At 36.5% G+C, this 27,495-nt stretch overlaps 1 protein-coding gene across 1 annotated transcript in view; it reads left to right on the top strand.

Annotated features, from left to right (window-relative positions):
* Window positions 1-27,495, top strand: part of Foxp2 (forkhead box P2) — a 384,240-nt gene that overhangs the window by 101,243 nt on the left and 255,502 nt on the right. The gene's annotated exons all lie outside the window — the stretch shown is intronic.

The following is a 27,495-nucleotide window of genomic DNA, read 5'->3' on the forward strand; positions in this document are numbered from 1 at the left end:
TAGTTGTTTATATATTTTACATGTTAGTCCTCTATCTAAGGAATAACTGGCAAAAGTTTTTTTTTTTTCCCATGCTTTAAGTTATGTCTTCATTCTGTTGGTTGTTTCCTTGGCTGTGCAGAAACTTTTTAATTTGACACAATCCCAATTTTTAATTCTTGGAATTATTTCTGGCGCATTGGGGCTACTTATTTCTTATTCAGTTGAGTTCAGAAAATTCTTGTCTGTATGTATATCTTTAGTGATTTTACACATTTTATCTTCTAGCAGACTTTTTTCTCTTCTCATATTTAATTTTTTGATCCCTTTTGATTTCAGCTTAGTACATTGTGAGACATATGGCTCTATACTCCCTCTTGTACATGTGGAATTCCAATTTTCCCAGCAACATTTGTCAGGGAGGCTGTGTCCTACAGTGGATGGTTTTGGCCCCTTTGTCTAAGAGCAAACAGATAGATATACCTGGGGTTGTTTCTAGTTTCTGTATTCTGCTCTATTCACCCACATGTCTGTTTTTGTTTCAGTAGCTTACTGCTTTAATAATTGTTTTTATGGCTTCATAATATAACTTCAAATATGGGACTTTGATGCCTCCCCCTTGCTTTTTTTGTAACCCAGGATTGCTTTTGCTAATCTGTGTCTCTTCTGATTCCATATGAATTTTAGTATTGTTTTCTCTAGACCTGTCAGTGTTTCGGTTGAGATTGAGTTAAATCTACATATCAGTTTTAGAAATGTAGGTATTTCGATTACATTGGTTCTGCCTAATGCTGGGTGAAGATATCTTTCCATTTTCAGATATCTTCTTGGATGTTGTTTTTCAGAATGATGAAGTTTCCATTGCAGAGGACTTTCACTTCCTTGGTTAGGTTAATTCCTAAGTATTTAATTTTTCTTGATGCTATTATATATGTTATTATTTTCCTATTCTCTTTTGCATTGTTTATTAATGTATAGAAATGTTATTGATTTTTGTGCTGACTTTATATCCCGCTACATTGTTGAACTTGGTTATTAACCCTAGTGGTGCTTTGGTGAAGTATTTTTGGTCTTATAAATAGAGGATCGTGTAATCTGAAAATCACGATACTTCAATTTTGTCCTTTCCTATAAATATTCCTTTTATTTTTTCTCTTGCCTGATTGCTTTGACTAATGTATCAATGACTATTTTGAACAGAAATGGTGACAGTGGAAATTTTTGTCTTGTACCTGATTTTAGAGGGAAAGCTTTTAGTTTTTTTTCCCCATGTGACATGATGTTGGCAAAACATTTGTTATAAATGGCTATTACATGATTGAGAAGTGATACTTCTATTCCTGTTTTATTCAGGACTTTTATCATGAGTGGATGTTGGATTTTGTCAAATGCTTTTTCTGCTACCATTAAGATAATCATGTGATTTCTGTCTTCATTTATGTGATGGATAACATTAACTGATTTAAGTATATCAAACCATCCTTGCATTCCTTGGATGAAGCCTATTTGGCCATGGTATGTGATTGTTTTGATGATTTGTCACATTCTATTTAGTAGTATCTTGTTGAAGATGTTTGCATCTTTGTTGGTGAGAGATTAGCCTATAGTTCTGTTGTCTGATAGGGTCCTTGTCTCATTTTGAAACTAGGGTATCATTAGTTTACAAGAATGACTTAAACAGTACTCCTTTTCCTTTAATTTTGTTAGAGTTTAAGGAGTGTTGACGTTATCTTAGAATTTGGCGGTGAATTCACCAGGTCCTGGGCTTTTCTTAGTTGGTAGTTCTTTATAGTACTGCTTTCATTGCATTACCTATTATTGGATAATGCAGGATTTTTAAATCTTCTGAATCAAGAATTTGTGTAATTGATATGTATCTAGGAATTTCTCTTTTTCTGAGTAGTTGCTAAAACTTTTCTGGAACTTGGTGTTGTGATTTAATCATTTTCATTTTAATTCCACTTCTTCATGTGTTTTTTTCCCCCTTCTTGGGGGGAATATGATTGTCAAGAGTTTGCCTATTTTGTTTATTCTTTCAAAGATCCAGCTATTTGATTGATTTATTCTTTGTTTTTTTTATTCTCCATTTCATTAACTCCTGCTCTGATCTTTATAATTTCCTTCTTTGTTGAAACTCTAAATTTAGATTGTTCTTGTTTTTCTAGGAGCTTGTGTTACAACATTAGGTTATTTATTTGCACTTACTCTGTTTTACCAATGTGAGAATTCACAGCTCTAAACTGTGCTGTTTAATTTAAAATCATTTGCGTAATTTCTGTGGAGTCTTTTGACACTGATTTCTATTTTTTAGTGAACTAGAATCTGACAACATGAATGAAAAGTTTGATTCTTTTGCATTTACTTAAACATGCTTTGTTGGCCATTCATGTCCTATTTTGGAGAAAGTGTCATGTGCTGCTGAAAAGAATTTGTATTTTGTGGTTGGGTGGAACATTCTGGAAACGTCTGTGAAGTCCATTTGTTTGAAGATGTGATTCAACTCTGATATTTCTTTATTAATTTTTTGTTCAGTTGATCTATTTAGGATACTGGAAGTGCTCCACTATTATTATATTAATTTTTGTCTGACCTTTTATGCCCAATAGCGTTTATGCTGCTGAATGCACCACTCCTTAGTGCATAGGTGTTTACTTCTGATCTCTTCCGGTCTGATGGTTCTGTTCACTAATACATAATGTACTTTTTTGCCTTTTTTGATCATTTTTGCATTAAAGTCCACTTTGCCTCAAAATACAATAGCTATTCCTTCTTGGTTTGGTGTTACTGTTGCATGGAATATTGTTTTCCATCCTTCACTTTTTAATCTATAAATTTATTGTGTTTATTGTTTTTTCTTATATACAGCATACCATTAGATTTAGTTTCTTGATCCATTCTGCTAGTGTGTTCTCTTTATTGGCACGTTGAGACTGCTGACATTGATAGTTATAACTGAAATGTTTTGACTTATTCTTCTCATTCTATTATTTTCCCGGTGCTTATTTTTGTTCTTTCCTGTACACTTAATTGCTAGCCCTACTGGATTTATGCAGTTGTTCTATTGGAAATTTTAATGTTGTTAGCTTCATCGTCTCTTTATGAATATCCTTTAGAAGTTTTTGCAGTGCTGATTTCATGATCATGAGTTTCTTTAGGTGTTCTACATCAAGGAAATATCTTCTTAATCAAGTTTGAAAGATAATTTTGCAGGCTATCAACTCTGGGTTGGCAGTTGTTTTCAGTTGAATTGAAACACTCCACGTTCTCCTTGCCTTTCATGTTTGTATTGAGAAGTTTACTGTAATCCTCAGATGGGCTTTTCCTTAATAATGATTTGTTATTTTTCTCTAACAGCTTTTTCTTTTTGTACTGAGATATAAAGAGTACTTCCTACTCCTTGTCATGGCCCAGGAAGTTTATATTTATAATCCCATGAAATGTTATTGGAATCCTAGCAAGTTAATTCCAGTCTACCACTTCCAGTGCAACCCATGGTGAGAATAAAGACACTAAGGCATTTTTGTAGTTATGGGGAGCTAAGGGGTCCTAAGTCCAGCCACAATGATGGCTACCTGGAACAAAGGCCTTGACCAAAGGCTGAACCTGGGTTTTATTCACTCATAAAGAAGGGAGTGGCTTGAAAATGTGACTGTGAGAATGGTAGGAAGTACGTGGATTCTGTGATCTGGGCTAGGTAGGGGGCCAGAAACCACCTCCACAAATGCAGAGAGGATATGCAGAAAGAATAATTTGCATAACACAATTGAGATAGAATCTAATGTTTTGGTGTTGGTGCTTCAGCTCTGATACATAATCTTTTAAGACACAGAAAGACAGAGGCCCTATTTTGACACTCGATTCCAGCAGACAGCATGGAGCCCTGGCTCTTCATCCCATCTTGTCCCATCTCACCCAAGGGAACAAAGGGTGGGGGTCAAGGGAAACACTCTGAGGGGATAAGGAAAAGTCCGAGCCAGCTGTATACATATCAATGTATGAGTCAGACTTAGCTAAAATGGAGACAATTGCTCCTACAATTACTCAAGGACAGTCCTACAATTACTCAAGGACAGTCACCTAGGTGGTCCTCCACACTGGGAATCAAACTCATGACCTCACACTTGCTAGGCATGCACTGTGTCACTGAGCTGTATCTCCAGCTCTAGTAGCTTTTAAGATCCTGTCGTTGTGTTGGATTGCTGGTATTTTAACTATGGCTTTTTAAATCATGGCTTTTTGGAGTTCTATAAGCCTCACTTAAGTGTGTTAAATTATTTTTCCATATTTGGAAAGTTTTCTTTTATGAAGTTTTTTATACCCTTTTTCTTGTCTTCTAAGTTTTCACTAATTCCAGTTAATATTTGACTGGTCTTCTTTGCATAGGCTAGAAGCTTCTGGATCCATTTGTCATGTCCTCTTGCTGTTTCTAAGGTATCTTTCATTAACTGACTACCAATCATAGTCCTGTGTTCTACATCTGATACCCTGTCCTCACACTTGTTGCTTCTGCTGCCCATACTTTCCATGGAATTTTTAATAACCTGGGTTTTGTTTTGAAATTTTTTAAGTACTCATTTCAATTCTTTACTTTTTTGGGCATTAATCTTTTGCATCTCTCTCTCTCTCTCTCTCTCTTTCTCTCTCTCTCTCTCTCTCTCTCTCTCTGTGGTGGTTATTTATAAGTGGTTACTTTGGTTCCACTATTGGTTTGTTAGGGTCCTCTCTAGACTCCATGATAATTTGAATCATTATGTCCATTATGTCCATTATATCTGTTGAACTATGTCATTTTTGGAATTTTCCAAAGACATTATTCATCTATTTTTACCTCTACTATTATCCTATCAGACATTTTGGTTGTGGAGCTATTGCTTTCTCCCCCTTGGTACCCTCTTATTTTCCTTTGGAGGAGTTGTGAGATTTTAGAGGCATTTTGTTGCCTTACCTTCTTGTGGTTCTGTTTTTTGTTTCTTTGTTTTCTGTTCTGGTACTTTGATTATAGTGAGTGGATTCATTGCTAGCATGGAGATCTCTAGAGCTAATGTCTACTTTTCAGACATATCCTCTGGGCATGGCTAACTATTGGCCTTTGCTTCCAGGATTCAACCACCTTACCTTATTTGGCAGGGAAGGTTGCTGCCTATTTAGCCCAATACCTAACTCTTTGGGAATGGGCAGTGGTGCTGTTTATGACTCCCGGGCAATTCAGATGTTGGCATGCAGAGTAAACCAGTTGATGCTGACATCTCTGTCACCTTGTCTACAGGAGTAAAATCAGCAACAGCATTAGAGTTGACACAAATTTGTCACTGACAAATCCAAACAAGAAAATAATGTGCCACTCTAAACCACAAATGTAGATCTATGATTATAATATACCTGCTAGAACAAAACTGATTTTAATCTACAGTAAATAGCTACTCAGCGGAATAACTCTACTTCTACTAACATTTCACCAGTGTTTAACTGTAGGGAAATATAGTTAACTATCTATCTATAGCTTCATAAATCCTAATGGTTATAGTAGTAAAGACAGAGCTTGAGGGTAATGGAGTGTGAAAAAAGTATAATTTGAAAAATTAAGTGATGTAGGATGAGAAGATGATGAAAGTGAAGTAAAAGATCCTGTCATAGAGCAAAGTGAGACAAGTAATATTAGATAAAAGCAACAGAGAAAAATGAAAAGGAGGAGAAAAGGAGTAAACTAATGAAAAAATAGAGAAGTTCTGAGTGAGCCATTTAGAAGACAGAAGGAGAGAAGAAAAAGAGAGAAAGACAAAGAGCACGAGTAAGAAAGGGTGATAAAAAAGGCCAAATTGAACAAAGATAATTTAAATAAGGAAAAAATAGGACAGAAAACTCCACCAGCCACCAAACAAACACAAAACAAAGCAGAAACAATAGAGGAGAGTGAAAAAGTAAGTCAAGAATAAAGGAAAAAAAATCCCAATGTATTTCCAAATGAGTAGTTCACTTCCAGGACCAGCAATCTTTAAAATACAGCAAATCACACCATGTTTTAGACTTTCGGTGTGAGAGGTGACTCTTATCTGTAAATCCCAGACCATGGCAACCTTCCAGCCCAAGATGTTTCCCCTAGTCACACTGGTAGCAGAGGAGGTGATCTGACCACTGTTCTTAGGATATATGAAGTGGGGCAGAGCAGCTCACATAGACCACTGGACCCAATGTCATCACCTTCAGATCCAGCTGCTTCTGAAGGTCACATCTGCCAAACCGGACCACTCATGATAGACTTCAGGCCCCGTGTACCTCCTGACATGTGCCTGAATTTGTCAGGGAGTGTGTATGTAGTTCACCCCCTCTCCCGTTTGTCTCCCATGACTGTCTCTTTCACCTAGTCACTGTGTTAGGGTAACACTGCAGTCCTCCAGTGAAGTTGTAGTGTAGTTATTCTGTGGTTCCTTCCCAGACAGCCAACCACATTCCACAACTGCTCCTGCTTCAATATGCCTCTGGCAATATGGCAGACACTGCACTGGATCACTGCACAGATTTTATTCTGCCGTGATAGAACTCTATTTGCCATGCTGTTTTATTTTTTAAAATTTACACAATCCCTGAGCTTTTCTTGGAACTAGTGCTGCTAGCGATCCATTATTTCTCCTTCAAATTACAGGCTTTTGGGGGCTAACCTAATCAGGAGAGTGTTGGGCTTGTCACTGATCAGATTGGTTGTTTGGTTATCACCTATGTGGCCCTGCACAGAGGGGAACCACCGTGTAGAACTAGGTAGGAGTAGGTGATCTTTTTTGCATGGCACCAGGAGGGCCTGTATTTACATATTGAAATTACTGCGGATGGCTGTGTGTGTGTGTGTGTGTGTGTGTGTGTGTGTGTGTGTGTGTGTGTGTGAACCAATGAAAGTGAGGGAGATAAAGGAAGAAAAGGAAGACAGAGACAGTACGGGATTTTCTATCTCTAAATCTGTCAGGTGTAAAGTCCTGGAAATAGGCACACCCCAAAACAATTACCACTCAGATTTTTTTCTCTAAACACTATTTTCCTGTGAAAGGAAACTGGGTCTGATTGCATACTTGGAATGGAGAAAGTATAAAATAAGCCTGAAGCATCTTGTTTTAGCAAATTAAGGAAACACTTAAAAAATGATGGAAACATGCTACAAGGATACAGAAACTAACTTGAAGAGGCTCAAACTGATCAAAGTGGATAAACAGTGCATCAAAGTAAATGACAATGTAAATAATTATAAAGTAATAATTACAAAATTTACTAAAGTGAGAAATATGAATATACATATATGCACAGGCACACATGTAAACTGAAAATGTACTGATGAGTAGGTTATTTATGTAATTTTAAAACAACTTTCAATAAAACAATTATTAATTACAAAATCTAAAAGTTTTACAGTGGGGGACAGAAACAATACCACTTTTACCAAGTGATCGAGTGCACTTTGTAAGGACAGAAATATGCAGAAATCATGTACAGCCTTATGGAATATAATGATCATCACTTCTATATTTTTCCTGGAAAAGAGGCATCACCTGAAATGAGCATGAGGAAACAGTCAAACCCAAATTAAAGGACATCTGATAAATAGCCTGTAATACTCAGTGTATCAAGTTCATGAAAATCAAAGAAAGACTGAAGAATTCTTCATGACGGGAGATGGCAAAAGAGGCATGAAAATTAAATCCAGTGTGTGAACTGGATCTTTTTGTACAGAAGACATTGTTAGGGCAAGTGATTAAACTTGAAAGGAGGCCGAGACTGGGATGATGCTAATAATGTATCGCTATCAGTTTTGTGAATTTGATGGTCCACTGGTTGTGGAGAGAAACTTTTTGCTTACAAGAAGTGTGCACTGAAGAATTTGCAGGTTATGCAGCATTAAGTTATTAAATTACTCTCAATAATTCAGGAAAGTATTATCTGTATCATACTTGCAACTTCTCTGTCAGTTTGTGACTGTGACATTTTCCAGGGTTCTCTATGAGAATTGAACTTCATGGCAGGCAACACAGCCCTCCATTCAGTATATTTTGTGGAGTGCTTACAATGTTTAGAAATCACAATACATCCCCCAAGAAAACTAGGCATCTCTTAGCTGGATCAACCTGAAATGGATAGTGGTATGGAAACAAGAGGGATCATTTGTGGGAGACAAGATCAGAAATATGTCATGGAGGCACTCTGCGACAGATTGTGTTTAATGGGACTGGAGTGAGAATGTGGACTTGCCAGAGGAGGAAAGACAGGAGCAAAAACTGATAGGATTGGATAGCACAGATTGGCTGAAGTCTAGTGCTTAGGGAAACAATGGAGGTTTTGAAAAAAAAATATGGATGTTTGTATGCCAAATTCTGAGGTCTGAATTCACTGTCAGGAATAAGGAAAAATAATGAGTTTTGATGGGTAACAGTCTCTTGCCAGAACATTTTGTAGGAATTTAAGATGTGAGTGAGATTAATAGAAAAGCTTATTGTTAGTAGAATTAGTTAAGCCAAAGAAAGGAGGTATGGATTTAAAAAGCATGGCATGATTTCCAAGGAAAGTCATGGGATATTATCCGTGAATGACAGGCTTACTCCTTATAGCTCATAACGTCTTGTAAGTTCATCCATTTTTGTACAAAGGACAGGCTTTCCTTCTTTTTACGGCTAAATGGTATTCCATTTCACATATGTACCATATTTGCCTCTTCCATTCATCCACTGAATGATGCTGAAGTTTTAATTCCATAAGGGATGAATAGGGTGGTTGAGGAGATGTTTAAGTGATACAAAATTGTAGTTAGATGGAAGGAATACTTTCAAGAGGTCTCTTGTACAATATAGTGATGAAAGCCAATGAGATACTGTGCTCTTTAAAATTACTGAGACTGTGAATGTGAACCCTTTTCATTACAAAGTTTTCCTCTTAGTTTTACTGCTAGTGTCACTCACTTTCTTTGGAGCCATGGGTTACATTGTTTTATGTAAATAAAGTATAAGAAAAAGTGCAACAATGAATGTTTTAAAACAGTAAGACATACACTATATGTTGTTGGGGTGAAAGCAGTGCTTAGACTGAAGAGTCACCCCTTTATGTCCACAGTGAGATGTGACCTGTGATGTACTCTCAGACCCTACAATTTTTTCAGGTCATATTTTATATTTTCAGTTGGACTACCTAGCAAAGTTGTGAACACCAAACAGATTTTTTCCCCCAAATTTTTCTGTTCAAATAGTGGAAAATTCAAGCTTGGATTCATCTGATGACTGAAGTGTCACTGTATATGGTACACCAATCACTTTTCTAGGAGAGAGGTATAGAGCATTGAATAAGAAAGATTACCTTCCCTCCTTTTATAGAACATGAGCAGAAGCAAAGGATAATATACAGAAGTTATCAGGCAATATCTTACTCACTTATTTGTCCCTGGGACAAATCTACCCTACACTCACAAATTAAAGGAGGAGAGGGTTATATAGGCTCATGGTTTCAGTTCATGGTCATCTGTCTCCTAGGCAGAAACAGCATGGTAGAAGAGCACACCAGTGGGAAAAGACTTGAACTTGTGGCAGGTAGGAAGAAGAGAGAGAAGGGAGGCATGCAGGGAGACAGATGAACCCTCTCATTGACCTGCCTCTTCCAAGCAAGTCCCACCTCCTAACAACACAATTATCTATGAAATATATCAGTGGATTGTTCCACTTTTGAGTATCATGCCCCATGATCCAATCATCTTTCAGAAGCCCCAGCTCTGAATGTGTGAGAATTTTGGAGGCCATTCTAGATCTAAATCATAACACTCTGTGTCTGGCCCCCAAAGACTCATGTGCGTCTCACTGTGCAACGTTCTTGTAGTCTATCTTTAAGAATCATCAAAATCTTAACAATTTCAGCCGTGATGAAAAGTCTTCATCCAAAGTCTAGTATGAGACACCAGGCAAACTCTTACTTGGGAGCTCTTGTAAAAATCAAAAAGAAAAATACTAAAAGTCATTCTTTGGCACAAGGTAAATGTTCCCATTTGCAAAGGGAGAAATGGGGGATGGAAAGGAATTTGACCAAAGCAAGAGTGAAACCTAGAAAGACAAGCCTTAAATTCTGTAACTGTGTCTGGAACCTGTGGCAGATTGTGGTGAGGAATAAGCACTAAAAGATTTAGGTAGCCCTGTCCCCATGGCCTTTCTGGAATCAGCCTACACAACTTCTCTCTTGAGTTTGATCTATTTATTGCATGCTTCCTACCTCAGCAAACAACCCATGTTCCTGCCATCTGCAGCTTCCTAGAACATCCGGTGCATTTTTGGGTTCACCTTCACAGCTTAGCATATTGCCCTCTTAGGAGCTCACTATGTGGCCTCTCAGGCCTTCTTGTGAAATCTGGGTGGAAGCCTCCAGGACTCACTATTATTTTCTTCCATACCTGTAAGTACTATGTCATTGATGCGAAAGTCTGTCACCAGTTCAAGCAATAGCTAAGCCCCCTTGGATCATGGTTGCATAGGCCTTTGAGCACCTGTATGGATGAGCACTGTGAAAGGAATCCAGAAATCCAATTCTGTAGGTGGCCTTGCTGAGCAGATTTGTACCTTCAAACATGCAAAGATGGAGTCTTACTGATTTCTGTGAAACCTTTAAGCCATTTTTCCTATGATCTTGATGCAAAATACTTGGCTTCTTTTTATGATACTCTTTTCAGCAATCATGCTCTCCTGGCCCCAATATTATAGGTGCTTTATTGCTGTTGAAACTGTGGAATTTTCACATCTTTCGGCTCTAACGTTTGCTCCTGATATTCCTTCTAAATCTGGCTAAAGGAAGCCATCAGTATTCATGCCAAAACCTGAATATTAGCCTACTTTGAGATTTCCTCCACCAGATCAGTCTAGTCTGCCGGCCTTAATGTCAGTCTCTTGCAGCATCTCAGGACAAGGTTAAATGAGGACAACTTTTTGGGCAGGGTGTCACACGCATGGGCTCCAGCCCAACGTCCAATGAAGTCCTTGTTCCCAAATGACAGTGGCCGAGTCTGGCATTTACTGCTTTCATTTCCATAATTGTTCTGGTCTTGTGAGTTCAGGCCAGTGTCACACATGAACTGTGTGTGTTCACAACATTCTGGGGCTCTTCTAGCCCAGTTCTCCAAACTTTTCAAAACTCTTCCTACAACCAACTCCAAGGGCTTCTGAAGCACGTACTCAGAGACAGTCATAGCAACAAAATCACTCCTCAGATAACAAAAATCTGTCTTAGCCACTCTCTTGTTTCTGGGACAAAATAGCCAGAATTTAAAGGAGGACGGATTTACTTGGGTTCACGTTTTCATTTCATGTTCAGATGGAGCCAAGGCAAGATGGCATGGGAAAAGAGCATGGAAAACAAAAGAACAAAATGAAAATGAAAAATACATCACACAGGGCAGCCAGGAAGGAGAGGAGAGAGAGCATGCGGAGTGAGGTCCAGTTCATGCCTCCAGTGGTTTGCACCTTCCAAACAAGCCCCTACTCATAAGAGCACATTGAGCTATGAATTCATCACACTCCCCCCATGATTTACTCACCTTCCAGAAGCTCAACCTCTGACCATGTGAGTGTTTTAGGGGATGTTCTAGAGCTAAACAGTACCAGGCAGTGGTATTTTGTATTTCTAGAAGACAAAAAGGAAATACAAAAAATATGAAGAGCAATGACAAAGGATCTACTTTATATTGGGTTTCCAAAGAAATTTTCACTGTTGAAGTGGAATTAAGCTAGATTGGAACTGTAGAAATGATTGCTGTGAAGGAGCATAGGGAGCGGAGAGAGCTGGTAAAAATGGCCTACGATGGCAATGAGGAACAGCGGCAGGGCAAATGTGCACAAAGCAAGATGCAAGATAAATGCAGGGAAGGTCGGCAAGGAGATGGACCTGGTGAGCTGTGCATGGAGTTGGCACTGTAGACAGCAGGGGGATGTCTCAATTTTACCAACACTTTTAAAAAGCGAGAACACTCAGAAGGTAGTTCAGTAGACATGACCAGAAATGAAGGTGATTGAAACAAGGTTGGTAGGAGTGGAGATCCAGTGACAATGTCGGATTTGAAATTTGAACTGAAGTGATTTTCTAATGGTTTTATGTATGAGAAAAGAGAAAGATAAATCAGAGATAAAGCCTAATTTTTACTCCCTTTCCCCCCTTCTTTGGAAAACTGAATGGAGAGACACTGTATTATCCAAGACAGGAGACAAGGAGGATGAGTTATATTAAATACCTTTTTAAATAAAAGTGAATATGTATTACAGGAAGCAGTGTAAACTGAGATGAAATGGATAGATTTTTCAGAAAAACTCTAGACAAAGTTGGTTATTTGTATTGAAAAGAAAGTTATATTTTTCATAGATGTCATATGTAAAATACTTAATATATTTAATTAAATTTAAAGTTGTGACCACCCCAAAATAGAGCCCAAGGCTGTGGGTAATGCTTGCTGGTAGAGTGCTTGCCTGGCATGGTCAAGGCCCTTTGGCACTGCAAAAAAACAATTACCTGGGGAGGGAAATGGGAAAAAAGAAGAAGAGAAATATTATGTACACATACAAATTCCCTATGAGGAATGTGATCATTATGCTAGGCAAAAATATACTCATACAAATACATTTTTAAAAGTTAATAAAACAATTTGTTTCTATGTGTCAATAGTGATATATCAGTAACTTTGCAAAATAAGCTATATATATCCAAATCACTTAAATGCTAATTTAATGTTAGGAAAATACTTCTTGAACAGACAAAAAAGATGAAGGAAATCACAATAAGTCATAAGGTTTTGTAAGAATAAAGTAAATTAAGAAGATATTTGCAAAAAGCGAATTTAAACTTGCATTTCCTAAATATCTTATGAAGTATAGTTTTAAATAAATGAAAATACATCAAAATAGGAAAATAGGCCAAAAATGTAAAAAGGTAACTTAAAAGTAAAAACTGACAATGAAGTGGAGGGAAAAATTTAAGTTCACTAGTTTTTCTTCTAGTAAATTATGTGAAACTGTAACATCATATTGCTTTATTAATAATTGTTTTAAAGTATGTTAGTATAGTAGTGTAAGTCGATCCCTTGTGCAAGCCAGGTAAATCATTATAGTTCTTCTGAAAACAAAACAAAACAAACAACAAGAAAATCGGAAATGCAAAATTGTTTGCATGCAGATTTAGTAGTGCTGGGCTTTGGGGGTAGACAAAATCTCAGCAGCAGGTTGCTACACTGTGTCTCGTCCTCACTTTAAAAGTGGAAGTAACATAACACGTATATAACACACTCATGGTAGATGTAATTGTTCTTTACTGCAAATATATATTAATAAAAATATAATTTCATATTAATTTATATAAATTTTTTTAAATGGAGGTGAAAGTAGTTGTATCTCAAAGGACTACTGAATTAGGGCACTTGGGGCAGTGCTGTAGTTGCTAGTGTCTATCATTTTAGCTTTTGACAATAGTGTGTAAGGTGTTACCCTCATTGTCTTCTTTTGCAATTTGCGATTATCATAAAAGATTAGTCACTTTTGTTTACATACCTTTGTATCTTTTCCATTAGACTTTTCATTTTCTTTCCTAACAAATATGTAAAATTCCTGGTATGTTTTACTCAGTAAATATTTGTCAGTGTTAGATTTTGCAAATATAATTTTCCATTTTTTCACACAGCAGTTACATTTTCTGGGATATATTATCTTAAAAGTATTATTGAATTCAAATGTAGTGCTTGACTCAGTTTTCAGAGCTTGCGAGATAATCATGAATTGAAGGAGAAAAACCTGACAGATTTCAGTGAGAGTGTTTTCAAGGGGAAACAATTTTTAAAGAATGACAATTATCTAAATAAATAATACTGATTTTTTTTTTTTAAGCTGGTGATGTTTATTGGGGAAAAATAGATCAGGAAAGGGGAAGTAGAGGGTCAATTCTTAATTTGGAAAGACCCAAGACCCAGTGTTTTTCTCTAAAATTCTTCAGGACTGAGAAGATCCTTGTGAATTAATTTCCTATCTCATTGAAGCTGTTTGTTTTAAATATCACAACACATTTTCTCCCAAGTAAAAACTGTTTCAGTGTTTCCTAATTCTAAAACGTACGCCTTTCACAACAGATGCTAATGAAAACAATTATTCAGAGACTGTAGTTAAAGCGTAATAAAGCTCTATATTCAGTGCCATTGCAGTAGGTATACAGGGCACTGCAAATGAACTTTGAAGCCTGGGGGAGCCACCGTGCCCAACTCGAAATACAGCCAGGGCTAGTTGGAAGGAAGGATCAAGAATATACCCCCACCACCACCACCGAGAGGATCCTTGCTGAAGACCAGGATGACCCGAAATCACACAGGGGACTGCAGAGATTGAGGAGCCGATCAGATACTGAACATGAGCAGATACACCAGCGAGAGGTGTTTCTGGTTAATGTGCCCTAAGCAAGGCACTTTTGTTGAAAATAAACTTTACCAGCAAGTACCCAGATGGACGCAGGAGAAGTTTCAGAGTCTAGCTGAACTGCGGCTAAAGAAGAAATAGTTGTCATCAATTCAGACAGTGTAGAGGAGTACTCACAAAAACTGTAAGTTGTTGACCAGATCATTGTCCAGGGAAAGACCGTTGTTAACCTCTGAATGCACATCTTTCTAAAAAGTTTGCACCTAACCTTTAGGTTTTTGAAAAGCAACGGTTTCTTCTACTAAGTTGTAGAGGTAGAATCATAAAATGTGCTCGTGTTTTGCAATCATCCTCTCACTTCTCTTTTTCCCTCCCCACGTCACTACTTTTTAATAATAACTTTTTCTCTGAAACGTCCTTTGGACGTTGCCTTACTCCGGCCCCACAATGAGGCTCAGGGTCAGAATTACCGTGTGCATGTTTATCAGAGCAGGACGCGGAGTGTCAGGACGATAATGCCTTGCAGTTGGGCCATGGGCTTTGGGGTAGAACCGAGGGTCAAAACCAGGTTTCTGGGATTCCATAGCCCTTGCTTCTCCTTCTGTGTACCGTGCTGATCTATTTAAGTGGTGAAAGGAACAGTGCTGCGAATTTCACTTTAACATTTTAAATGGAAACAAAACCAGTTGAGCTCTACTTATAGCATACTGTTTCAGAATATTTTGTACACCCTAACGTGCTACTGTAAAATGAAAATACACTAAGATGGAATATAGAAAAAAATTAAAAGAGAAAAGTAGAAAAAAACAGTGATGAAAGGAATCTCTCTCATTTCTTCAGAGAAAAACTAAGTTTGCCTTGTTTCACTCAGAGGAGATAACTTGAAATACTGAAAAATGATTTTTAAAGATGATGCTTCTAGTACATGGATTCAGATGACCATAAATTAAGAAGATGCAAGAGAAAGTATTTGAACACAGGGAATACTTTCATTGTTATAATGCATTAAATAGAGGCTCTGGAGTCCCTACCCTTAGAGAGACTTGTGTGAAGAATTACCTATCTTAAACAACTCACATACTTAGCTAGTAAAGGCAGCACTAGACATACTCAGTTAACTGATCCATTAAGCAAATATTTGTTGAAGTCCTACTGTGTGCCTTGTACTGTTGTGTGTGTAGATATAACTAGACGGACTCCAACCACATAACCTGCTAAACTGCGTTGTAGAATGCCATTACAAAAGCCTTGCCACATGTCCCACGTGAGTGGTTTTGTTTCTTCTTGTGTTGTGTCTAGTGTTAATATTCCCTGCTCGTAACGTGTATTGCTTCTACATGTAACAATCCCTTATCCCCAGTCCTTGGAAGATTAATTTCAAAATTCTCAGTTCTTTCAATTATGGGGAACTAAGTGGGTATAGATTGTGTAGGTGATATAACAGCCCTTGAGGAGTCTGGCAGCCCTTGTAATCAAACACAATAATGTATCTGCTGTAAAATGTGTGCCCAATGCAATAGCAACCTGACGTCAGTTTAGTTGCATTTTGTTTCCAAATGAGTTCAAGTTAGGTCAAATTTTATCATCAGTTTGAACACTAGAAATGAAAACTACCTTTTGATTTTTCAGAGCTGTTTTATATCAGAATTATTGTTATGGGATTTTTTTTTTTTAGTACGCTTCTAAGGCATTTTGAGCCTCAGAATTAGTGAAATATGTTTCCACAAGATTTAGAAGTAAACCAGTGGAAAGGAGAAACGTTATGGGTGTTTGCAGTTGTTAACAATTATAAATTCACCTGTTCTGAGTATCTCAGATTCTAACACATTTTTGTAGAATTTATTTATTGCAAAATGTCTTAGTAGACATGTTCTGCAGGATAATAGCCTTTAAGCATAGGAAAATCATAGCCTATCCTACTCTTACTTGTCTTTTGCATTTTCATATCCGTAATTGTTTGTATGAAGTGAATGAACCACAGATACAATCTGCAGTACATGCTGATAAATATGCCACGCTGACCCAGGAATCATTAAGGAAAAGTATCAAAGCTCCCAGCGGAGGGAACACCCTGTCTGAATTCACTAGTTTGAAAGCTACACATCCAGAAGATAACAAAATGGTGAACATACTAATATTTGAAGCTCGTGGGCTGATTCCTCTGAGAGGAAAACAGCACTTGCTAGCCAATATAGTTTATTATTTAGCAATTTGCATTTTGGATTAGAAGAGGCCAACCCGCTCTGCCTGTGACCTCCTGTGAAATGGACATTCGTTTATCCTGGGAGCACTGCAAATGCACTGCCACTGCTATGGTCACCTTTACGAGTGATTGTCCACTCATAAGAAAGAAGCAAACAGCACACGTGTGGGTGAAATGGGGGTGAGTGGGGGAAAGGAGTAAGGATTGGAGACGTGGATGCTGATACCAAACGATCACAACTCACTGTGATTTTTGTCAAGATTTGCTCTAGTTCACCTAAAGAAGTGTGACCCTTGGCAAATGTAAATAAGACTTTGCAACGTCTCAGGGAAAAATGCATGCTTTTAGTCAATGAAAATTCTCAGCCAAAGGTTACAAACCACAGAAAAATGATTGTTTTTAAAATCAACTGATAATAAATCTTGCAAAATTAGTTCTAATTGCCTGCAAAACATTTGATTGAGTATTAATAGATATTGGTTTAGAGAAGCAGAGAAATTCCATTTATGTACGAAGGATTGCAATTATATAAACAAACTAGTTCTCCTGCAGGTTTGTATGTTTTTCATCTGGGAAGCCCTGTTTGTCAGAAGAGAAGCACAGCCATCCCCTCGATGAAGAAAAGGCGTACACAGTTAAGAATTGAAATTACCTTTTTCAATATTAAGGTTTTATCTGTTGTATAATAGGTAAACTACTGTGAAGTGTAGTTGCCTGTTTAACTTTATATCTGCTTTGATTCTGGCAGTTTAGTTAATTCAAATAAAATTTGTGAAGTTAACCACTTTCAAGAAAAGGAATGGGAGAACCTAATTTAACCTAGAGTGTCTCTTTTATTCTTCTTTTATTCATTTGAAGTGCCCTATCAGCTTGAACTGACCAACTTCAGTCATTTCTACCCTTTTATTTTTTTTCTCTAATGTAAACTGAAATTCCCTGCTGTTCGTGGTATTTTAGAGTTTAGCATCATTTAATGAGCAGGTATCATTAAACTTAAAAGGTCTTTTGCTGTGTATCTCTGATTAGTTGGTGAAGGAACCAAAGAATTCCTCTTAATATATTTTGATGTTGGCCCATTTTACACTTAAGTGCTTTTTGATGAAGTAGAAAATAATAATTTTGGTTAGAGGAGGATAGATTTTGTCAAGTGAATACATGGCCCACTGTTAAGCTGTAGAATCTAAATTGTTTACAGTTGCCACTATAGTGTATTTTTCCTTATACATTTATGTGCATGGGTTTTTTAATGAATTTACAATATTTTGGCTATTTTTTATAAAAAAGATATATAGATAATTCAACAGATCCAGGCCCATATAATACTAATTATAAAAACAGTAGTTTAGTGAGTATATAACATCAGAAATGAAATTACATTTAATCAAACCATTTCACACGGCACTTAGCACAGTTTTAAAAATTACAATAGAGAATAAACTACTTGCTAGTAAAGGAAAGAGCAGTATCCCGTAATTGTGTGCTTACTATTTTGTGCCCATGTATACTGTACCTGACGTCGCTAATATTTTATTATTAGTACAAATTTTGCTTCTAGGAAGAAAAGAATATCTGTGAGTTAAATAGCATGGATCCCAAATAACGAAGCTAGAATGCAAGCAAAGGTCAGATAATGTGTAATAAGTTACAGATGGCATAGTAAAGGTAAAAGGTGTAATAGTGCTGCCTACCGGCAGGAAGGAGTAATGTTTACAGGGCAAGTGAAAATAGACATAACAGTTAAAGTGGGGAGTGACACACTTCTTTACCTATGATCGCTGTAATTCTTACCTGTGATACACAATATTATTCTCATTAATACTAGTCATTCACTGTGAGCTCGTGGTGAGAGTAGAATTACTGATGTGAGATTCACAGTCTGTTTAATGTTTGGAGAACTCTCTTCCAGTCTTTCATCATGTGGTCCCTGTAAAGGTTCTCTCAGGGGTGTTCCTGCTTTGATTACATAGACATTTTTGTTTGCCTTTATGGTCAACATTTTCAGAATATATTTATTTGAAAAAAAAATTCATATATGGAAAATAACTTCAGTTACTTAATAAAATTTTAGTGACAAGTGGATTCTTAGACAGTCCAAGACCACTTATGTATAGAAAGAACTATGATTTATAGATGTACAGTCAACGTGATGTGTCTAATTGGAAAAATAAAATCGATCAATTCTAAAGCTCTGGCTAGACTGGGGATTTAGCTCAGCGGCACAAGCACCTGCCTGGCAAGCACAAGGTCGTGAGTTCAATTCCCAGTAAAAAAAAAAAAAAAAAACTCTGGCTATTAAAGTTTTAGAAAATTAAACACCAAATCTGGCTACAGGCATGGCTTTTTTATGTCGCCTGTAATTTCAGAATATTGTGGCTAGAAATGAACATTTTCTTACACCTGCTTTGGCATATGTATCAATTAAATTTCCAATAAGGTAATTTTATTTATAGTTTTGGGAATAAATTAAATTTACTTTTAACATTAGTTCAAGAGAAAGCAAAATTTCAGCTATGTGTATTTTAACATGGGTTACACAATGTTTGAGCTGATAGGATGGACATATTTAAATGTGATGATTCCTTTATCCTGATTTGCATACTTAGGCACATTTTAGCTTTATGTTCAGGTACACACAATAAGGATGTGTTACAATGCCATGTATTGTAAAAATATTCATTAGAAAGTGAGGAAACTGCTCTTTCATGAGGTATAATTATTTTTCACATAGTGCAGTTTCCATCCTGAAAAATAATTGAGTCACAACTAAAGTGAGAAAAAAGTAAAATAAGAAAGTGTTTTTGAACATTCAAAATTTGCTTTCTAGAGAGAAGAAGAGCAGAGGCCACACTGTCCAAGGCACCCAGACGCTGTGTACCACACTTTCCTTCTCTGTTTTCTTTCTTTTTTTCTTTCCTTGCACCTTCCCTTCCCATTCACTCCATTTTCATAGTATTTTTCTAACTTAATTTAGACTAATACGTTCATTAAACGAAAAAATTCAAAGTAAATTCAGAACTTTTTAGGTATTATTTTAGGGATTGTATCTCTGCTTGTTTGGAGAGAGAGAGAAAAAAGGGAGGAAAAGAAAAGCGAGAGGGGAAAAGAGAAACAGAGCAGGAAGAGAGGATGAGGGGAGAGACGTGAGGACAGACGAAATACAGATAGCATATTCCATGTGTGCGCATTGGTGTACAAAGGACGGTAACGTGTGAACGTTGTCCAAATCATACGGAAGTGACATTTGTATTCTTGCAATGGTTTTCACAATCTGCAAAATAAGTTAGTAAGTAAGAAACTCCTGAACGTTTAGTGATGTCTAAAAGTTAGCTGGACTTATAACTTTAACTCATTTTACTCCTATGAAGAGAAAATATCAGACCATGCAAAAGGGCTTCAGTATCCTATACAATAGCAGTGTAATTCTAGTATTGAAATGTTGCAAGTTTTTCTGAAAGTTTCTACTTCCTTCGTCAACAGGGGTAAAATTCATTGCTGACAGCAGCCTGTGCTGTGGTCTCCATCATCCCAGGTCCGTTATGTAGGACACTACTGGAAGTAGTTTTCAGAAAAGGGACAAGCGAAATACTTTATGCAGTCAGCCATGCTAGATTGCAAGTAGTAAGTCATACCTTGTAGCTCTTTACCTTAAGGCAAAAAAAAAATAATATTTATGACCAAACACTGTTTTTTATGGTATTTGATGGTATCTATTTTATTTATATTCAAATATCCATGACTTTTAAGTTATGATATCTTGCAAGAAATTGTAGGTGCACATTTAAGGATCAATAGCTAAAATACATTTATTAGCACCTGGTAAAAGTTGGAGAAATGTTAAGAATCAACATTATAGTATGATTCATTACAGGGATCTTCTTTATTATCTTGTATGTTACTCCATGTTTTATCACAGGTATAGTTTTCTTTTATTAAATGCAACACGTTTTTGAAAATCTGCTTGAAAGGCTACATAATATTTGTATGTTCAGATATTATTACTATTTTATTTTTGTTTATTCCTTATAAAATGTAATGCCAAATTTTCTTTTCTTTTTTTTTTTTTTTTGTCTTTTCTTCCGGTACCAGGAATCGAACTCACTACCATGCGCTTGCCAGGCAGGTGCTTTGGTGCTGACCTAAATCCCCAGCCGCCCCCCCCCTTTTTTTTTTTTCAAATTTTTAATTAACATTGTACTTGTGAAAACGAGCAATGGTCATAATAGGAAGTATAATGCTTTGTCTGTATACTTGTTTTATTGAGAAACTTATAGACTCATATTTTGACATCAAGTTATTTTTATTTTTGTTGCTTTTATCTGTAAAAAAAGAATCATAAATATAATAAATATGACATAGCTTAATTAACAGTTACAAATATAATAAATCTACATAACACTTTATAATAAAATAGCTTAATTAGTAAGTTGGGCCACCACAATTTAAAATGAAGAGTTCAGTCCTTATTTTTTTGTCTCTGGTCTTTTTAAGTCCAAATTTAAATAAGACACAGTATCCTGTTATCATTTTTTAAATCTTCAGGTATAAAACATGCCAACACCTTTATTCATACCTTGCACACAACAGGTCTATGGTCCTTTGCCAAATGATGTAATGATTATAGCACTTACTGCTTCACAGCATGGATGATACCCTACTTTAGAAAAGCACCTGTTAGTAACAAATTGAAAGGGCAGTGAGAAAGCAGGTCTTCACTTTGGGGTACTCTATCTTAGTGTCTGTACTTCTTTCATTATTGTCTGATTAGGAAATCTTGGTTTCTCTTTCTCTGTAGTTCTGGAGTCCTACAGATGAAATGTGATTTTTTTTTTTAACGCATAAAAACAAATTTAGTTGACAGGCTACAATGGTATTCGTAAAAGACACAGTGAATATAGACTTAGGTGTGCTTTCATGATGGTGATTTTTCTTGTTTAAAAATGTAAGCCACTAATATTTTAAGAGAAGAATTAAAACAAAAGCTGCATATTAATATGACACACAAATTGAAACATAAGTTACTTTTAGCACGGTGTACAAGCAGAGTTATTCTGAGGAACACAACTACTATGTACCTATTTATTATTTATTTATTCGGTAATTTCTGACCATTAAATTATGTTTGGAAAAGCACATTTTACATTCATTTGGTAAATGCCACTGCCTTAAATGGACTGAGTGGCAATTAAATGCTTAAAACTTGTTCAATAAATTACAAATTCTCACTAGAGATCTATAGATTGTTTTGGCTTTTTTTTTTTTTCTCACAATGTAACCATTAATACAAGTTGCTTCCCTTGTCTTCATCCAGTCAGAGCATTATTTTTTCACTCAGGTCCAGGGACGCAGGTGACACAATGCTTAGGGAGCATTAAAACAGACTTTGGCCACAGATATTTAAAAATCTCACACTTACACGAGTGTCTTGTAATTCTTTGTAAGACACAAATAGTTTAGCTGATCTCAAAGAGACTTAAATTGTGAGGTATTTTTTAGTGAAGAATAAATTGAACGCATTTTAATGGACATTTTATTGAGTAGTTTCCCTTTGTTCTTCCTATGAATATTTTAATTGAACACTTAACTCTTTTAATTTCACATACCGAGTTATTAAGCAATGTGTCACTCTGTAAAATTATTTAATTTCCTGTGACTCAGTTTTTCTTTTGTAAAATGTGCAAAACAATGGGATGCTCTGCTACATCATGGAGTTATTAGGATTGTTTCCCAGTTGATTTTGTTTTCTCATTTCTATGTCTTTACCATGTCAACGTATGCATTGGTCATAATTTACTTTTTAAAAACAACTCTAATATGATTACTCTTCAGTTTTGCTAATCCCTTTTGATATTCCTATTGTCTGTGGAATACTTTCTTGACCACTCCAATTTCAAATCTAATTTAACCTTGTGTATTCAACTAGTATCGGAGTGTGCCCCAGCAAATCTGAATATAGCCTTTCTCAGGAGGACGCAAGAACTCATAATTATGTCTTTAGTTTTCCATTCCTTTACAACCTCTCAAATATATTTTCTTTTATAAATGTCCTGCCTATTCTGTGGGGACAAGTTCCAATGTGGGATTGCCTTCATACGGGCTTTTTTGACCTCTCAACTGTGATTTTCTAGTTCAGAAATCACATTGTATCACATTGAACACTTTAACATGTTCATGAGAATGTGCTCTGTATTCTTGGTAGATTTAGATACATACCTGTATTAATTAGTTGGGAATTTCCAGGGGAGACATGAGATTTTGTTTTACTAAAAGCGCCTCTCCTATAGCGTAGAGTTATTCTGTACATAGAAAATGATTTATAAATCTGACCTTGGAAAGAAACGGTGCAGAATAGCAGAAAGCTCATGAGCCTTGGAGTAAAAAAGACTTGGTTTTGAAGGGTGAACCAAATACTGTTTGGCCCTGAACAGGTTAAACTGTATGATTCCTTTTCCTTACTTGTAAAAAAATCAATACTGCTACCTACTTTTTAGGATTGTTGCAAGGTTTAGAGATGATTTATGGAAAACATTTATACTATGCCTGGGTGTAATAGGTGCTCAATAAATATTTCCTTTTTTGTTTATCTGACAGCACAAATATACCACCTGCCATATAAATATGGCAGTGCATGTGAGATTGATCCATACAGGTATTGTTGGAGAATTGACTTTCTGATAACAAATATGCTCAAACCTTGGTACTCGATGGCTTTGAAACTTGCTGAATTTGTCACTTTGTGTACTGTGATGTGAAAATTGTGTCAAGAGTATTTATTGTGTGTCTGGTGGTTCTCACATGAGCTGGAACTTGGTGGTATGAATTGCCTCAGGACCCCCTGCCCAAACAATTTGTAAAGTACTTGTTGGTTTTTATGGTCATCATACCTCTTGGAACCAGTTAAGGACAAACAGTTCGGAGGTACCACTGTAACACTGCATAGTATATTGTCTTGAAAAAATATTGCCAAAACTTTTGGATAAGATGTCCTGTCAAAATAGGTGGGTGAATTATTCACTTTCTTCTGTGCAGTTTTCTCCCTGAAACATTCCTCTCAGCAGCGCTTTTGAGTGCGGGAGGTACAAGGTACTAAAGGTGGCAATGGAAGGAAAAGAGTTGCCACTTTCATACAATAAATAATTCATTTAGACAACAGACATATGAAGATTTTAGTCACATGCAGATCACCTTAATATTTACAATACTGACTGAGACAGATCCATTTTTTAGCGAGCTTAGAATATGTACATTAAAAATATATGCGTCAAAATGGTGAGATAACAAACTCATGAGAAAAGCATTAAGGTCATGCTCTAGTTGCAACTCTGGAGCAAAACTCAAGTGGGGCTTCAGAACCACACCATGATTTGCTTACTTCCCATCCCAAAGATAGACCATATTCTGTCTCTGGCTTTGGAGTCTGAGATAATTAACATGATATATAAATGTTCATTAGACTAATAAAAAGGAAGACAGAATTAGCCCCAAGCCTATGTATTTATTATAATGTTGATTAAAATAAATAAATATAAATGGAAAGCAATTTCCCATATAAGTTTCTGACAATGAGAAAATGCACCTGTAACTCAATGAACCACACATTTGAAATACTCCAGAATTCTTTCCATAGTTTATATTAATTTTTATGTGAGCTTAAATAAAAGACAAGCATAACATTTGAAACTTGGACATTTTGCTACTTTTGAATAAAGAAATTTCACAGTATTACTGTAGAACAAAGGAGACAGTTCTCCTTTGTTTCTGTTTTATTAAAATATGTATTTCAGGTTTTATCTGTTTGAAATGATGGCTGCCGTTTAGTAAATGCCACCGATTTTGTTTAGATTTTATTGTTACGGTGTAGCAGTTTTGATAGCACTGGGCCTTTCTTCCTGTTGGTTTGCTCTGCTGCTTTCAAGAACGGTATTTAATCAGTGTACAAGCTTGTGCGATGTGTCCTGCTTATAGATCCCTCTGCACTAAGAAGAACAACCAAGTCTTCTAAAAACTGACAGTTGTCCAGGGATTTTTCAACCTACCATACCCAATTTAGAAGAAATTTGACCTTTCTTATGTTCTTTTGCATAATTATTTCTGGGGAAAAGCAAGATGAGTTTTGAGTGATCCCCATGCCTAGCACATAGTAGGTACGCAGCATGCTTTCAGAATGGAATGAAATAGTATAAAATGGTGGTTATGCTGTTATTTGAACCGAACCTGTTTTGGATGAAAGCAGTATCCTAATACAGGAGCATTGTGAACAGGTTATCTCGTGTTTAAGAAATTAAAAGAATTTTAAGGATTTTCTATTGGAAGGAAGAAGAATTTGCCATCAGGACAAAGAAAACACCACATTCTGGTTAGCCATCTATTTTTGAAAGGATTTCTGTAATTTTGGAAGACGGAAGTTAAGATTTTTCGCTGGGTGGCACCCCCTTGATCACATTCCCTGCCATAGGGTTATAAAAAGCAAGGAGCTTTATGATGTAACGTACGGTAGTTACAGTCTTTTATGTTACGCAGAATTTGATTGTGAAAACTAATATGCAGAGTGTAACATTTTCTTTCATCACCGGGAGTTACTCCCAGGTGATCCTGAAGAGCGGTAGGCTGGCAGTGAGGCGGGTGGTGGCCAGCAAGGACAGGCGACTTGACAAAATGGAAATGTACTTCCTCCTCAGACATTTTTCCTCATGGTTGTTTGTGTACATTGAGGAGTATTTGCATTAGTTAATTATTTCTTTCCCTCGTTTTTGTCACCATTCTATGTGCTTAGTGAAGCTTGCTATAAATTATTTAGGCCTGAACTGAGGGTTAATGTCGTTGTAACCAGCCAAACTTGACGCACCCCAACGCAGCTTTGTGCGGGAGGCACCTATGGCTTCATAGCTGTGTGAAACTGTTGCGTGCAGAGATGGGCTCTTGACACTGTCTGCCAGCCTGAGGCTGTCCGCTTTGTGTCTGCTTTAATTGAAAATTAATAGTTAGGGGGTTGCTATGGAAATGATACCATTGCTTGCAGACAGCAAACCCAGCTTTTTGCAAAGAGACACTAGTGGTATTGTTTGTCCTTGTTGACCTCAGGAGTTCAAAAGCCTGGAGAAGGAAAGGAGATGCAAATATTTTACTTAAAAAAATGAATTTACATATTTATAGCATTATTTTTGAATGTCAGAGATATCAAGTTTTTTTTTAACTTTCGTTGATAAAAATGAGTATAAGCTTTTAAATTTTATGTTAATTGCTACTACACTGCTTTCTAGATTGATAAGGCACTACAGCTGAAGAACATTATGTTATCATTGGAGTGAATGTAAACAGATTTGTGAGAAAATGTTATTTGACTGATGTGATAATGGCAACTATCCTTTATTTCCTCTGGAGTACATAAAGACATTTGTGTCATTGTATACATTATTCACAGTTTCTTTGAAATGTGGAAGCACTGTAAAACTGCGAAGAATTGGGAGAAAAATGAACAAAGCCACCTTAAAAATATTTCCTGAATATATTGTACTTGAATATTTATAGTTGTTTAATCTTCTTTATGTAGAAGTTACAGTTGGTCATATAATAATTTCATTTGCTTTGTTCAGGGTCTGATAAAAGAATGTTAAAAATAAATGTATGTGAGTGTTTTTCCCATTTCACGAGAGCTTCCTGTATTTAAATTTTACTTTGGAAAATAACTAACATAAACATGATTTTAATGAGTAAATTATTTAACTACAAAATGAAAAAAAATTGCTGGCAGAATATTAAACTGCTGTGTATCGCGGAGCTGAAGAATAAGTGCTTTCTGTTCCTTTCAGGGGAGGTGGAGAAATAATGTAGCCTCAGGGGTTGAAGGTGAAATGCGAAATTTGCTGTAATTACTTACCCAAAATGTCTGTATTAAGGCTATTAGAAGCAGTTATTTTAAGTACTTCTTTATACATCTTTCTCTCTTCTGTTTAGTATTTAAATGTGCAACAAAAGTAGAGGCAGATGTTACTCATCTGAAGGAAGTAAGGCGGGATAAGTCAGTGTCAGGGGTGGTGGCCGGTTTCAGATCTCTTCCAAATGTATTGTTCAGTGACTGCTGTTTTGTCTCGCGTTAAGTTGTAGGTAGGGTGCTGTTAAAGCTTGTCCACTCCTGCCCGTATTCAGCTCAGACCTGTGAGTTCAAGTTGTCTTAGCCCAGAGTTAGAGGCCATAAAACCGAGAGAGTGCTGTGCCCATCTTGGGTGTAACTCCTAAAAACTAGCCAGTTCTTGCAACGTGAGGAATATTATTACAAATAAACCTCTGATTTACAGGTTTCAGGGAGTTGTTCATTCCGTCTGTGTAGCTGTCGTTTCTGCCCTAACACTTTGAGGTTACCATTTCTCCCCCTTTCATTCTGGTGGGGTCCTCGCAAACCCTGCTAGGCTACCTACAGTATAAAATCTTAAAACTCCATGTGGTGTTGTGAGCTGGTAGCAGATGGACTTTCTTTTGCATCTGCTGTGTACAGACTTGGCTTTGTACTGTTTTCCTGGGGGAGAGAAAGTCTTTCTTCTCTGCTAGTTGATTCCTGTTTTTGTGAAGCAGCTAAGAAAACATCTGTGGCAGGCAGAAAAATTGACAAAGGATTGACAAACACCATTAGCTGAAAATTTTCCATTCCATTGCAACTATGCATTGTTTACTTTACTGTAAATATCTTAATACATCATCCTCTGAATCTGCTGGCAGAGAAGCTGGAGAATTGTGATTTCAATTAAGGTTAGTAATTGATGGTATCTAGTGTTCAAAGGCTGAAGCTTGATTAACATCTGCTTCGACAAATTGTCATTGTGAAGTGGTTTTGATGTGCATTGAAGATTATTTCTTTCTGGCTTATCTGATGTTGTGGCTGTGAAATGCTTGTCTTGAGTTTGCTTATTTTTGTAAACTACTTCCTTTGGCTGT

This window comes from Chinchilla lanigera, unplaced genomic scaffold (genome assembly GCF_000276665.1).
Source record: "Chinchilla lanigera isolate Chin_1 unplaced genomic scaffold, ChiLan1.0 scaffold00031, whole genome shotgun sequence".
NCBI classification, from domain to species: Eukaryota; Metazoa; Chordata; class Mammalia; order Rodentia; family Chinchillidae; genus Chinchilla; species Chinchilla lanigera.